The sequence below is a fragment of the Opisthocomus hoazin genome, chromosome 9, assembly GCF_030867145.1.
Source record: "Opisthocomus hoazin isolate bOpiHoa1 chromosome 9, bOpiHoa1.hap1, whole genome shotgun sequence".
In the NCBI taxonomy this organism is placed as follows: Eukaryota; Metazoa; Chordata; class Aves; order Opisthocomiformes; family Opisthocomidae; genus Opisthocomus; species Opisthocomus hoazin.
In genome coordinates this window covers 11,726,357-11,734,918 of record NC_134422.1, presented here as the reverse complement: position 1 = coordinate 11,734,918, position 8,562 = coordinate 11,726,357, and positions in this window count along the sequence as shown.

Sequence of the window (8,562 nt, the reverse complement as noted above, 5' to 3'; positions counted from 1 at the left end):
CTTTGGGCACCTCCTCTGCAGCGATCTGCTTGCACCCGGGACAGCTGCGAGAGGCAAAGGCGCCAAGCAGGAAAAGAACAGCCTCTTCACATCTTCCCCAACACATTCCCCCTGCAGCAAAGGCCAGCAGGGCAGAGGGAAGAGTGGAGAGGATTCATAGCCTTGACCTGGAACCTTTGTCTCCCCTGGGAGAGGAACTCGGGGAAACCTGGCCAGGGGAACTCGTCCCTGCCTATTGGGGCTGCAGAGCTCCCTGCGATGGTTGACCCCAACCTCTCCTCATAAGGGGATGACCGAGGGCTTTTGCTCCTTACCTGCAGTCGATGTGTTAGTAGACTTTGACGGAGTCACTGTTGCAGAGGCGGTTCCTGAGGAAGGGAAAAGAGGAGAGATGGCAGCACTGATTGTCACTGAGTGGAGGAGAAGCCTTGGGGAACTCTGTGTGTGCAGGACAACCTCTGGGCAGGTAGGTGGGGGGCCTGCGTGTGGCTGAGGAGCCACAACCCAGGCCAACCCTGCCCTCTGCCTTCGGGCTCTCCCTGACCATGATGCTTGTGTAGTCTGGTGTGTCCATGGCCACTTGTCCCCCATAGCCCAGCACCTGAGCATGTGACCCCCACGGCAGTGTATGGCCCCCAGCTCAGCTGCACTCGCTGGCCACTGGTGGCTCAGGCATGGGCACACATGCTGCCCAAGGCAGCACTGCATGTCCAGGACCGGCTGACAGAGCAGGCCGAGGGCACCCATCAGCCCCTGAACATGCTCCCCATGATGGCCTCATTGGCGACACTGTCTTGGGAGAACAGTCAGCAGCACTGTTTCTCCATGGCAAGGATTTGTGAAACAGATGAGGGTCTTGGGGTCAGCTTGAGGAGGCAACAGCACCAAGAAGAATGGGACTGAGTTGCTGAATTCATCACCAACACTTTGACCTTGCAGCAAATACCAGGAGGGTCAGAGAAAGAAGGCACGGAGAGGATGCAGACTTCATGTGGGGCTGTGCTTCTACCCCAGGAGAGCAACTCGGGGAAACCTGGCCAGGGGAACTCGTCCCTGCCTATTGGGGCTGCAGAGCTCCCTACAATGAGTGACCCCAACCTCTCCTCATAAGAGGATGACCGAGGGCTTTTGCTCCTTACCTGCAGTCGATGTGTCTGTCGAATTTGACGCAGTCACTGTGTCAGAGGCGGTTCCTGAGGAAGGGAAAAGAAGAGAGATGGCAGCACTGATTAGCGTTGAGCAGAGAAAAAGCCTTGGGGAATTCTGTGTGTGCAGGACAACCTCTGGGCAGGTAGGTGGGGGGCCTGCATGGGGCTGAGCAGCCACAGCCCAGGGCAGCCTTGCCTTGCCTTTGGGCTCTCCTCAGGCTCAATGCCGCATTGGTGTCATGTTTTCCTGCATAGTACTTCTCCCCCATACCTTGGCTTTCAGCTCCTCCCAACAAACAGCATTTTGTACCCTTCATGCCTTTCTCCTCCTGGCAATTGCAGCACATTGGGCTGCCGGCACACACACGTGTCCACATGGGAAAGCTCTCTCTGCCTTCAAGGCAGCCCCGCACAGCCAGTACTGGCTGCTGGAGCAGGGTCAAGGGCACTCCATTAGCTTGCATGCATGCTCCTGCCCAATTGCTAGTGGAGCTTTGGTCTGCCCTAGGGCTAGTGTTGCCACCTTCTCTTGCTATGTCAGCTGGCTTTTCTCCTCCCTTAAACCAGCAGCCCTTTCGCCATGATGCTTGTTCAGAAGTTGCACAGTTTTTAATTACATTTACATGACTAACACTCTACAGTTAACATGTTCACACTGACTTTTCAGATTCTGCTCCTGAGCTCGGCTAAATCCACCAAAAACACATTTGCTGCAATATATACATATGTAGATAATTTGCAGCTATGTAAGATGGTGTCAGGAAAGGCATCATTAAAAATTCTTTATGGACTTTTTCAGAGCAGCGTTAGAAGAATGACTGCCTTTGCTAACATGTTCTTCTGTGCTGAATCAAATTCAAGTGAACATTGAAAGCAGAGTATTTTTATTCAGAGAATGCATATTCTGCTAAATTATCATCAGTTTTATCAACACTCTCCTTCCAGAACTACCCTACCACATATTTATGATAGTATATATTATTTTTTTTCATTCTTTTCCTTCCTTGTTTTAATTCTTTCTGAATAAAGAGAAACTTGGCTGATACCACACAACAACTAAAAAAAATTTTCCTTACATTTTGGTTTCAGCAATTCCTATTACTGTGTTTAGTCTTCCAAAGTATTTTATTTTATTTTATTTAGGATGTTTAATTTATGTTTAAACTGTGTCATTCTTAACTCTTGATATAAGGAACATTTGGGATGTTTTTTGCCTGGAAGGAGAACAAATAGTAAAACAACCTTGCTGATAAATGTGTGATACTGACAAATGGCCAGTTTGGATCATATGATTGAACTTTAATCTGAACCAGTTAATACATGAGTTAGGAATAAATATATTTACTCTGAGTTAATGCCGCTGCAATCATAATTTAATGTAAGTCATTAAGAGCATGCAGCTGGAAGACTAATGCATTTGTGGCTGAAATCTTTGGCACTAACACACTCTTATAGCTGGTATACAAAAAGAAAAAAAATTGCAAATCTCAGCACACATTTGAAAAAGAAACCCCACTTTTCAAGAGCTTTGTAGGGCTTTGAAAATTCAAAGTGAGGCAGATTTAATAAACTTTTTTCTTCTGATCAAGAAAGGTGATGTAGAAAAGGCACATCAAAAAGACAACACCTGAAGTAATCCTTCAGTGACCTCTAGGTGAAAGGAAAACACGAGTAACGGTGCCAGTTTGCCAAGCCTTCTGCCTCCACTGGTCACTGAGTCCTATAGGGAGCATTATTTGTTCCCCAGGCAAGGTAAAGAAATGTACATTTTTCCTATAGCCATGATAATATGAATCTATGCTGGCCACAATCCATGGTTTTGGAGCATTGTTTAGACTGCCTTCTCAAAACAGATGTTGGGGCAGTAACCTCCTACAGCGCTAGTCCTTCATCTACAACAACTGTTAGCCTTGTAGAGGCTTTGGCTTACAGTTGTCCTGGAGCACCCTTTGCACCCAGGAAGAGTCACATTCGTGGTGACAGCAGATCACATGAGCTGCAATTGAACATTGCTGATGGGCTTCTCAAAGGTAACCTGAGCAAAGGTGGCTATTTTACGGCTCTGCCTAGACCCAACCTTCTCTGTAAGGAACCAGGAGGTGTTAATAGACTTAGGCGTTTCCAGCGGAGATGAAGAAATGGATGTTAAGACCAAGGTTATGGAATAACAGAGACATCCGGCTGCTGAGCAGGGCAGGGCCTTTGCCAGTGTTATTCAAATGGCACATCCTGCAAAGCTGCTACAATGTTTGCTTAGAATGCAAAAGGTTTCTGGGCAGGCCCATCCTCATGCAAAGTCTGTTCACGTAACTGAAAGACTCACATTGCTTTCAGTAGCTCTTGGTTCAAGATTTTTCACATCTTGCTGTTACATACAAGCCTCCAAAGAGAAAACCAACCAACAGACAATCTTGGAGACTTCTGTGCTTATATTTTATAGCCAAAAATTGGTCTGTAGCATGTTGTAGATGTTGCTACATGCCACACGCATGTTCACTCACAGTAGTCAACAGAGACCCACAACCACTGTCACCAGTTGGAAGCTCAGCAGCATCAGTGAAGGTCTTAATTTGGCTTATATCTCTGTAACTTTATCTCCGTATTAGCTGGGAGTACCTGTCCTCTTACAGCTATCAGTTGCCACAAAACTCTTCGTATAGTTGCCTTAACTCTACTTCGGCTAATACCTTCGCTCCCTCGTATCTGTCACTGAATATCGGGGATAGGCAAGTTTGGGCAGAGGCTCTGGCCCGCTACTACCAAGTTTGTCACAGTGCCAGAAAAAGTGGTAAGTGGCTTAAGGAATGATAACTGCCCTTCCATTTGAATAGACCATGGTGCAACCCTCTGCCATCCAAGTTGGTGGTGAAGTTGCCATCAATTAATTTCAACAGGAGGGAACAAATGCTCTGTGAGTTAGCTCGGGCAGCGCTGCTTTCCAGACTGATTGTTTAAGCAGCCTTTGGCCGGAAGACCAGCAGCAGTGCTCCTTTCCCTGGGTACCGGGGTGGAACAGTCACACCTTTTGTTATGACTGTAATAGAGCTTGAATTACCTGGGTTTAGTGTGCAGCTCCTGAAAAGTGCTCTTGGAATAGGCTGAATTAGGTTAATCACAAGCACCAGTGATTTTGCATTGTTCTGTGAACAAGGAAAACTGTTGACTTTTTCATCGTTAATTAATCAAAATCTAGACATGCTGAATTGTGTTTCATCACTGACCTCCAGCCTCTCAGCAGCTGCTGAATGTACTAAGCAATCCATTCACTGCCACAGAATAGCTGCCCTGATAGATCCCAAAACAGAAGATAGTGTTTCTTACCTTTGGAAACGCTGAGCACCAGGCTGAGCAACACAGCGAGGAATACACAGCGTCTCATTGCCGCCTCTGTTGCTGCTGCTACTTGCTGCTAAACCTAAGAGAAAGTGCTTTTCACTTCTGGCGTCAGCTCATTTAAGGTCCCAGCCACAGGTAGAGGGTTCAGCCCCGAGCTGACGTCACGGTGGCAAGCAGCAAATGATAGACCCAAGCTGTGTTTTTTTTCCTCCTCAGGCTGGGAGGAGATTTCTGAACATGCAGTGTTCTTCCCTGAAGTCATAAATGCTTGAGACCTGTTGGTACAAGGAAGTTACTGCTAAATAAACTGATGTGGGAACTGACAGCACACTAGCTATCCCCTGCCAGCTCTCCATACTGACACCTTCAGTGCAAATTAAATGGAGGGTGCTGTATAATCTGTTCTTAAAGTGGAAGAAGCTATCCCACCCCAAGGCATCCTAATTATGCACTTGGAGCAGAGTACCTGGGATCCACATGCTCACTTCCTTTGCGATAAATTACCAATACAGACAAGCTCTCTGCCTCAGATCCCAATTGTTCTTTCTTTATAAGCCAAATTTTACACCAAAAGCAGTTCTTACTGCTCATCAGGGTAAAAAGCAACAAACAATACCTGCATCTTTGGCATCAAAGAGACAGGACTGACCTTGGCCCTTCTGACACCGATTACGGCTGTTTTGTTTGCTGCCATCTTATGTGTGTTACAGGCTCACTAAAGTGGTGAGGCAAGAGAAGGGGGAGCAGACAGGACAGCCTGTGGGTGTTTGAATTTATCTGGGTGGCAGCCCTCCTTTCCTGAGAGGAAGCATGTTTGTGCTGGGGAGACATTTGGAAGCAGGAATGGTCAGGCTGCGGCAGGGAGCCTGCAGCAGATCTAGAAATGAGAAATAGCCCAGAAGGCCGTGGAGCAGGTCACACAGCTGTGAGGCAGGAAAAATGGGTGGGAGACAGAGACTTTTTCACATTGCATCCCATGAAGCCTCTGAAAATTGTTAACTAGAGACTAAGGTGGGAAAAAAGGTCTCTGTGGGCAGGATCTGGTTTTCCCAAAGCCTCTTATTTTTAGTTGCCTCACCTGCCCGAGTTCTCTAGCTGAGCAGTGTGTTTGTTCTGCTTTGTGCTCCAACAAAATTCACTGCTTGAGACCCTTAGAAATAGGATGGGCCACAGTCGTTTCCAGTTCCTCTTTTTCAGACAAAGGTGTCGTTTCTCTCACTTTGAAGGTCTGGGTGACCCTGGATCTTGCCACAACTGCCAGCAAAGTCTTTCTGTGAAATAAACACAGGTTATCCTGTCATTATCAGACATGGACAAGAAGGATGACTAACCCATCGGTGTAACCCCACAAAGCCACCTCAAATGGCTGTGGAGGTGGTCTCCTCTGGCAAACTCTGCTGCCAGCAACACTGGCAGGTTAGGAACAGGTTTCCAAAAGCAAAGTAAGAGCTCCGTGTGTTAAATGCCTCTCCCTTCCCTTCATCTGCTTTTGTTTGATCTGCTGTTTTAAGAACGAGACATGCAGTCTTGCATACTAATTTCATATCTTCAGAGGGTGGCTCTCCTTGTATGTAGGAGGGTGGGAGTGACCAGAAGTATTACTGAAGTCATTCCTGAGCTTAGAGTTGTTCGAAACTTTTAACTTGCACTGAACCAGGAAACATCTGTGGCTTACGGGCAGCAAAAATGGTTGGGTGCCTCTCTGCTGTAATGGGGAGCGAGTGGCCTCGTCCCTCTGCACCCTGCCACACGGACCTCCTCAGGGTGCCGAGCCTAAACCCTGGGGTGTTTTTCCTGCATCTTCCTTTGCCCCTCTGGCCCCAAAGACTCTCCAGGGCAGCCTGCTCCCCGTACCTACCCCCAGACCCCACAGTGACCCCCTGGCAGCACCTGCCCCACAGCAGCCTGGGACTGGCCCACAGACCCCGAGTGACCCCCATGGTGGACTCCCTGCATGGTTGCCAGGGGGGTTGTGTGGGGTGGGGGAAACCCCACGCTCTGAGGGGAGGCCGGTATCGGGGTCTCAAGGTGCCCCCCCTCCCCATCGGGAGTTCAGTGCCAGGCCCAGGGCCCAGTCATGGGGGCTACCCCCAGCCTGCCCCAGGGCGGTGGGGCTGCCATGGGCCAGGGCAGCACCGCGGGGGACTGGGCCAGGCCAGGGGGTCCCTCAGGAGCCGGTGCTGGGCTGGGGGCCCCGGGCTCCACGCAGCCCATGCTCGCTGTCAGGGAGCTGCGGGGCCAAGGGCAGTGGGGAACCAGGAGCAGCCAGGCCCATCCCAGTGGCCCCAGCCAGGGAGCAGGGCCGGCCTGTGACGGCGGCCAGGGTCGGACCCAGCCCCAGGGTGGCCCAGGGCGTGCTCCGGGCCCCACAGACCCCCTCTCCCTCTGGCTGCCCCTCTGGGCCCTGCTGGATCCAGCTCCTGCCTTTGCTGCTCGCCCCCACACCAGCCGCCCAGCCCAGCCCCTTCCCTTCCTCCATGCCCTCCCGGGAGCTCCCTTTCAGGCATCACAGTATGTCTCCATTTACCGTTGCTGACTCAAGGTGCAACCAGACTAACCCAGGTCTTAAAATCTCCCTGTTGGCTGTGAAGCAAGCGTGTACGCCCCAGAGAACTTCCCAGGGCACTGCTGAAAGGGAGGGCTGGGTCTCCAGCAGGTATGAATGGTGCAGGTTTGCTGGCTACACTGGGTTCTACTGGTTGAGTACGTAGCCCTGCACATTAAATGCACATCAGGGGCTGGCGTATTACTCGCACTTTTAGAGTTCACTTCCATTCTTACCTGGTTGTTCCTGTTTATCACAATCACAGCTTTGAGAAGTGTGAATCACTCACATTGCAGAAGGCATCAGTTCCTCCAGGAAATCACGCGCTGAACAGACATACACCTTCACGTACCAGCTCTCTTCGCCTCTGCTTGCCCTCCCCTGCCCATTTTGTGACACACCAGTGGTCACAACAGGCTCTCCGCGGGGAGAAGCAGGGTGACAGGCTGTGTGTGCCCCTTCGCTTGCCAGTTTGTGGGGGAATTGGTAATAGACATTTGATGGTTTAGGAGAACAGCCACAGAGAATAACCAAAACAGGAGAACTGCTATCAGTGAAACATCAGGACCGCGAATGCAATTATTAATTAAGTTATTAAGCACATATTTAGACAATAGATAGTTGACTGTTAGTCCAGGCAGACTTGCACAACCGCAGCAGTTGTGATGTCCTGTAAGGAATTACACAGAAAACGCTCTTTACAGGAATAACTAAACAACTAAGAAGCTGTAAAACCAAACTGCTGTGCGTCAAAACTCATATATGACAATCAAGAACATGGACAAATGATATCACATAATAAAAAGTGTGCTATACTTAGTAACAAACACGGTAGTTTCGCTGTCTTGTCTTGATCTTTATTTATGGCAGGAAAAAGAAGTATCAAAGGTAAAGGCCTTTTTTATGTATTAGAAGGTGCATAGTCCTGTGCAGCCACATTATTTAACTGTAAGTTGCATGCAATCAAGGGGCAATCATGCTGCCGGAAGACCTATGTTAAAGTACGAGCAAGCGTCTTTTATAGCTTTTTGTGTGCATCAGCTGAATACTTTCTTCCAGCGTATTTTTTCAATCCTATTGCTTACAAGATTCCTATACACCTTGCTATCTCATGTAAATTTGGTTCATCCACATACATACACAAATAGAAATATGTGTTGTAATTAGCTAAAAGTTCAAAAAAAACCTCCAGAAAGTCTAAATCAAAGTGCTATACCTACAGATTCACCCATAGTCAGGGGAAGCAGATGCACTTTGACTTCTTGTCAGGTGGTTCCCAAGGGGGTTGAGGGCACACACTATGGATGCATCTGATGGTCTCAGCGGCATTGGTATGCACATGTGAAGTGGGCAAGACTGTTCAATCACGTGCTTGTCCATAATTGCAAAGGTCTTTCACCTAGCCTCATGGCAACGCTGTGACCAGTCCTTCTGCACCACAATTTCCTTAAAAGATACCGTCACACAGAAAATAGAACAACTTGCAACAGTCTTGGTAACAAAACCGAGGCACTATAACAGTCCTTCTCTTGT